Consider the following 7,704-nt stretch of genomic DNA (forward strand, 5'->3'; position numbering starts at 1 on the left):
TCTCTTTATATGTATTAATTAGAGGATTAAATTAGATAATTAAACATATTAATTAAATGAAGTAGATCCTCTCATTATTCCCATTTAAAAATCAGGACATTGAGGTACAGAGAATTTATTCAGTTGCCCCAGGTAACCTAATGGTAAGTGGGGAAGGCAGGATTTAATTAAATTATTTTGACTCCAGATCCTTCTCTTCCTTTTACCAGTTTTATCAAGGATATATGCCAGCCACAGGACTACATAGATCAAAAAAAAAAAAAAAAAAACAATGCCTTTCTAAAAGTCTATTTGGTCAGACAGACACACAAACAGAATACAGTGTAATGATTATTATAGTGACAGAATGTTCATGTGTGCTGTGGGGGGAATGACAAGAAAGTGCAAAATCGGCTTCAGGAAGTTGGATCAGGCTTGGCAGAGGAGGTAACACATAGTTGTCTCTCAAGCATTGAAAGGGTTAAGTGCATTTCCACCAAACCACAAAAATGGGTATGGGATAGTCAGGGAATGTGCCTATAATTCTTCATAAAAGCAGAGCAATTCTATCTACATATCCGTGCACCATGACGGTTGTACTGGTCCAGATTCACTTGCAGACAACAGAAACCGTCTGAGCTACTGTAAATAGAAAGATTTAACACAGAGTATGGTGTGCATTATAGGAAGGTACACTGAAAAGGGTTAAAAAGTTACTGAGGGAATTTCTCTGCAGTTCCTACCTCATAGCAGTTTCTGCAATAGAGATAGCAGAAGGGTAAATGGAAATACATGCCCAGAATTCTTCAGAATCCTGTGAGTACTGGTATCTTCAGTGTAATCACCTTCACATATTGTGTACTCTTTTTGTTTTCTATTTTTTGTTTTGATGATATCTCTCTTTTTCAATACTGGTGTAGGCTCCTATCTTGGATTTGTTTTCAGAGCTCACATTTTCATTATTGAGTAGTATTGATTATGATGAATGTTCATTTTTGAAAGTGAATTTGAATACTGGAAATAGTACTAAGTAATGGCAAATAAGGTAAATTGTCTTGCTGAGTAATACTATTTAGATCGAAAGCATTCACAAGACCATAACACTTTGAGCCAGAGCATTGTCAGAGTGAAGAAAACAGTCCTTGAGTGGCAATTCAGGCCAACTGCCTCCCCTCTGACTACCTGCAGTGCCTCAATCATTAACTCAGGTATTTATTGAACATTTAACATGTGCAGTGCCTGTGCAATGTGTTACAACATTTAGAAGTTATATTTAAGTATTGCTTTATAGCTCTTTTACAATGTGTGTGTATTATCTTATTTCATATGCATGGCCAGTTTGTTTTTCAAAAGAAACTGAGACCCAGAGACTTCATTTTGAAGAATGCCAACCAAATGAATAGCTACTTTGGATATTTTATTTTGTGTAATTCAGTATGACCAGTGGCATTCATATTCCAAAGACTGAATCAATTTTGTTTTGACTTGTGATTTTTGACATATACAGTTTCTGTGTTGTGTTAGAAATTAGAAAATTCTGACTGAAGATCTTGTTACTTTCCTGTGAATTATATGGAAAATGTCACATTTTATCACTAATGGCTATTATCTTTAAATGTTAAATAGCTTCCTTATAGAAGGGGTACCTTACATTTCATTTTCCTTAAAAATGCACTGAACAATATATTTCTCTCATTCAACAATGACTCTGCTTTATAAACTTTACAAGCCACACATGAAGCATTTTATTTTAGAGGTGCACTCATACATTTAATTATGGCAAAGCTGCCACTGCATATACAATTTAATTGATATAGGTGATAAAGATTTTTTTCTATTGAATCTATCTATAATCTTTTGTCTCTTTGCACTCATTTTTTTTTTAAAGATTTTATTTATTTATTTGAGAGAAAGAATGAGAGAGAGAGAGCACATGAGAGGGGGGAGGGTCAGAGGGAGAAGCAGACTCCCTGCTGAGCAGGGAGCCCGATGCGGGACTCGATCCTGGGACTCCAGGATCATGACCTGAGCCAAAGGCAGTCGCTTAACCAACTGAGCCACCCAGGCGCCCTGCACTCCTCTTATTATTATTATTTGCTTTTTCTACAAAAAGGGACAAAACATGGATGAGTGTTTCTTTTATATTTTGATAAATCCTAGGTTTTACCAAGCAAATATTTTAAAAGTTGAATTGTCTGCATACAAACTACCTCATTTCTGATCTTTTCTGATTTTTCCACTGTTAATTTTTTAAACCTAAAAGTTAATATAATTCTAGTTAGACAATTTCTGAGTCTTTCTTTTCTTGGTATAAAGTACCCCTGCCCCCAGAAAAAGAAAGATAAATCTCTCTCTCTCTTTTTAAAATTTTATTTGAGAGAGAGAGAGGAAAAAAAACACAAGTGGGGGGAGGGGCAGAGGGAGAGAATTCCAAGTAGGTTCCACACTCAGTGCGGAGCCCCATGTGAGGCTCAATATTATGATCCTGAGATTGTGATCTGAGCTGAAGTCAAGAGTTGGACACCCAACTGACTGAGCCACCCAGGCCACCCTCCCCCTTTTTAAGATTTTTTATTTATTCATTTGAGAGAGAGAGAGAAAGCATAAGCAAGGGGAAGGGCAGAGGGAGAGGGAGAAGCAGACTCCCTCCTGAGCATGGAGCCCGATGTGGGGTTGATCCCAGGACCCCAGGATCATGACCTGAGCTGAAGGCAGATGCTTAACCAACTGAGCCACCCAGGCACCCTGCTCCTCTCTCTTTTTTAATCTTTCAATTCATCCATCCATCCATTCATTCATCTCATTTATCCATTGAACTAGTTTTCCTTGTTTACTTTTGTAGTGATTTGCAGCATCCTAGTTTTATTAAAGGACGAATGGTTATAATGTATAGTATAGAAATCTATTATCTAAATGGAAACCAGTAAAAATAAAATAAGAAAACCAAGGGCTTATGCAAGTGGTATACCCTGTGTAAAGGAAAATACAGACTTGCCTCTGTTAATAAATGTCAAGCTAAGTACAAGATTAGTGGAGATGAAGAAATGACACTCCATATTTTTTCTCATTTGGTCACTACAGATAATGACCAACATCCAGCTGGTGTTCTGAAGTGAATTTGCTTTCTTATGTGTAAATGGACAGCCAGAAAGTAGTGAAATGATGGAAAAGTTAACTTTTTCTGTTTTGCTCTCACTTAACGAATTGAAATCTGGGCTGTGATCAGTGTGACGCGGTTCTGATGGTTTGTGTAATGACCTGTTCAGATGCCTGGTCAGGGTCCCTGTAATTCTACACATCTAGGGTCACACAGCCTAATTCTAGAGTTTATGATCAACTCAGTTCCCAGTAAGGAGGGATTAAACAGTTTAGTACCTTAGCCCAGCATTATAATATCAGCTCGTATAATGTTTCCTATGTGCTGATGCTGTGCTAAACACTAGTAGTACATACGTAACTCAGTTAATCCTCAAAAAAAAACACCTGATGAAGTTGGTACTATTATCTTTATTTTATAGATGTGCAAACTAGAGCATAGATGGTGTAAGTAAGACGCCCACAGTCACATAAATCCTTAAATCACAGAGCCAGGATTTGAATCCAGGCGGGCTGGGTTTAATATCTAGGCTGTTAACTGCTGTGTCGTATGTCTCCTCTGTATTATACTGCTTTTTCATTAAGTCAACCTCTTTAGTCTTGCTCTTAACCTTTTTTTTTTGCCCTCATTATAGTAGCTATGCTCTTTCCTGATTATTACTACTGGTATTGATAATAATTTCCACTGTTTTATTATTAAAAATAAGACATTTGTGCATGAAACTATAATCTAAATATATAGATCAGCTGATCCTCATAAGAATAATAGGGAGAAGTTAAGGTGAGTATTGTTATCTCATTCTACACAGATGAGAAAGAGACTCAGCGAGATTGTGCTTCATTCAAAATCATGTAGATAAGAACCTGTAAAGTTAAGACTTGAACCCAGGTGTTCTAAGTGCAAGTGCACAGCTCACTGACCACCCTGTATCTCCTCCCTACAGTATAACTTTCTTAGTGCAGGTTTTCTCTCTGAGGTCCCACCTCTTCCTTCAAGTCAGCTAACACAGAGACTGCTGGCCCCTTCATGAGGTGTCTGCCTCCACCCATGTCAGTCCTGTCCAGAATCACCCGTTCAGAATCCGATGCATCATTCATGTGAGAGATATGCCCAGACAGAAGCAAGGGGTGATTTTGTTTGACCTTCTACTGTTCATCTTTGCAATCTCAGCCACCTTCTCCTCTTCCTGCTTATTCTGAGCTTGTTTTGGTCTTCCCAAGGTTTGTGAGAGGTTTGATGAATTAGAAAAGGTCCCAACCTTCTTTTATTGCAAAACTAATAGATACCAAGAAGGAGAGACCTATAATAATACCACTCAGATCCTGCCAGGTTGTTACTGAGCTTCATGACTCATTAGCCTTTTTTTTTTAAGATTTTATTTATTTAAGAGAGAACACATGCATGAGTGTGTGTGGGGGGGGTGGAGGGAAAGGGAGAAGCAGACTCCCCACTGAGCAGGGAGCCAGAAGTGGGGCTTGATCCTAGGACCCTGAGATCATGACCTGAGCTGAAGGTAGACACTTAGCCGACTGAGCCACCCAGGCGCCCCCCACCCCCACCATTAACCTTTTCTTGAGAAGGCTTTTCTTCATCATGAGTTTGTTCCTAATAAATCAGATTCACTTTGTTGTTTTAAAAACATGACTTTTAGCAATTAACATTTATTTCAGAGCAAAATACAGATGAATATTATCAGATTTAAAAAGGGGATTTGACTTCTACCACATGACAGCTATTTTATGGTTGATGATGTTTCTTATGTCTCAGTAAAATCATCCACTTCCTATGCCAACTGAACAATTTGGTGGCAATGCAAGAGAGGATAAATGGCTATTAAATGTATAAAACAAAGAAGCCAAGGAAAGAATAAGCACAAAGGTGTGGTTGGTCAGTGTCTGCAAAAGAAGCCCGGTTGAAACTCCGGCAGGCATTCTGGCCCTGAAGACCTCAGTGTGCTTTCTTAAACACATAACATACCATGACCTTTAGCAGCCAACTTTGTGAGTCAACTCTCTTCACAAACAGATTTAATTTCGTTTATCATCTCTTTGCAGTAATTCTGGTCAGACCACACATGACAAGTTATAACAATTTATCAACAGCTCAGAAAGAGCTGCAATCACTCAGGGAGCACTGAGAAAAGAGAAAACTAAACAATGAATAAAAAATAATTTCTAGAGGTCACAGAGGTATGAGTTGATAATCATGACTCTAGATCTGATTGTACCCTATTGGCACCGAATTCTTCATATTGCTTCAGATCACTTGTCCTAATATCTAAGCTTATTTATGAGATTGTAATCTTTGCTTGCACGATATTGGATCTGACAATAAAACATCATGCCTTTCACCTGGTATGTGATATTCAATCAGAAGATACTGTGAAAATGTACCTTCTAGTTTAATGTTTCTGACCAAGGGATTTAGAAGTCAGGACACAGATATGTAGCCAGACATCCACTTCACCCCAGCTATTGTAACTCTTTACATATACACTCACATTTCACATAAGTGGAGTCTGTTTTTTCCTTTTTTAGATCATATACTTATGTTCCATTGTGTAACACGTTATTTCCTTCTATAGTTGCAAATCCAATCTTTTGAGTGACTCGTCTCTTTGCCCTCCTTAAGTTGGCTTTCTACTTATTTGTAAAGTTCTTCTTCCATCTTCAGTTCTTATTGAAGGCCTTTCTATTTTCTTCTGTTTTTCAGGTTCTTTCCTATTTTTCTTTAGCTCCTCTCTTTGTCAATCAGTATCTAACTTAAAGCTAAAAAAAGGTCTCCAAATTAATTTGTGATATTCTTAAGTATATTTAATTTTCTGGAAATTGATTCAGTAGCCAGCTGAATTTTATTTCCATATAATTATCTCAGACAAACTCCTTGTTTTTAATTTCCCTCATTGGCAATAAATTTCCCTTCAGGCTAAATCCTGTAGGAAGATTGTCCTCTTTTCTGGTTGCTGATTTTGTGGCTGAGATTACTTGTGAGTCTATTAACACTTTTAGGAAACTTGTGTTTTTTATTATTCAATATAGTCCTAATTCTTCAAGGACTTCAATTTATCTCAATTTACTTCCTTTGAAATTTGAAAATCACTCCAGTTTACCTCATGAAAGATTCCATAACTCTTGTGGAATAGTCCCCAGACTTTAAGTTCACCAATTACAGTCTTATTATAGACTGAGTCTCTGTATGATTTCGTGCCTTCAAACAGTCAGTTGCTAAGATACCCTATCAAGAAATCCAGCAATTCAAAAGGGAATAAATAGTCTTGTTTTTGCCAAGTCATTCCAGTCAAAATAGGTAGACTGTAATAAAAATACAGAAGATTATCAATGAACTCTTAACCCCTAAAATAATGTGGAAAATTGTGATCTGTGCATATATGCATTTTCTGGGGAGAAGATTGACTACTCTTATTAGATTCCCATTGCCTTGCACATGCTTAGCACATTCTTGAGTCTGAGGAAGTATTAGATGAGTGAATTATGAATGAAATAAGGATTCCAAAAACGGTCTCATTATTTAAAAAAAAGTTTAGCAATAACCAGAGCCACATCTTTTTCTCTTTGAATTTTACCTCTCTAAAAACCTTTTTAGTCTCTTTTTTCTTGGTATTTCTAGGAGGCAGGTGTTAGAAATACTGAATTTATCTTTAATATTTCTTGACTTTTCTTTCATACTTTTTGATCCTTAATCCCTTTATGATATGTTCTGGAAAGTTCATCAGCTCAGTCTTCCAGCTCACCAGTTCAACTTCCACTGTGTCTTTTCTACTATTTATTTTATTGAAAGGCTTTAATTTTAATGTCAACACCATTGTTCTTTTTTTTGTTAAAGATTTTATTTATTTATTTGACAGAGAGAGACACAGCGAGAGAGGGAACACAAGTGGGGGAGTGGGAGAGGGAGAAGCAGGTTTCCCTCTGAGTAGGGTGCCCGATGTGGGGCTTGATCCCAGAACCCTGGGATCATGACCTGAGCCAAAGGCAGACGCTTAATGACATTCATTATTTTTCTCATTAGCTTTACTCCTTAGACTTAATGGCCTCTTTTTTCTTATCCCTCTCCAGAGATTCCTCATGTTCTCTGGTTTACTGGGGCTCCTTTTTATTTTTTAATTATGTGTGTGTGTGTGTGTGTGTGTGTGTGTGTGTGTGTGTGAGAGAGAGAGAGAGAGAGAGAGAGAGCAGGAGCAGGGGGGAGGGGCAGAGGGAGAGGAAGAAGTAGACCACCCTCAAAAGGGATCCTGATGCAGGGCTAGATCCCAGGACCCTGAGATCATGACCTGAGCCGAAGGCAGATGCTTAACTGACTGAGCCACCCAGGCACCCTTCCTTTTTCTTTATTTTGAATGTATTTATGAATGTAAAAGATGTTTTCTATAGTTTTAGAAACTTAAATAATCAGAGCTGATGGAGGTAAGACACTGTGTATGTCCACCATGTTCTATTAGAAGTTCTTACATTTTTTTCCTTAGTGTCATATGAAGTGAATGGTGATCACTCATTTAAAAGAATAGTGTTTCTCCTTATATTGCCAAAATTATATAACGATGGTGTCAGGTTAAAAATAAAGAAAAAAATCTAATGAATAAAAGCTAAATTACCTGTAATTCTACTATT

The sequence above is a fragment of the Zalophus californianus genome, chromosome 5, assembly GCF_009762305.2.
Source record: "Zalophus californianus isolate mZalCal1 chromosome 5, mZalCal1.pri.v2, whole genome shotgun sequence".
Classification (NCBI taxonomy): domain Eukaryota; kingdom Metazoa; phylum Chordata; class Mammalia; order Carnivora; family Otariidae; genus Zalophus; species Zalophus californianus.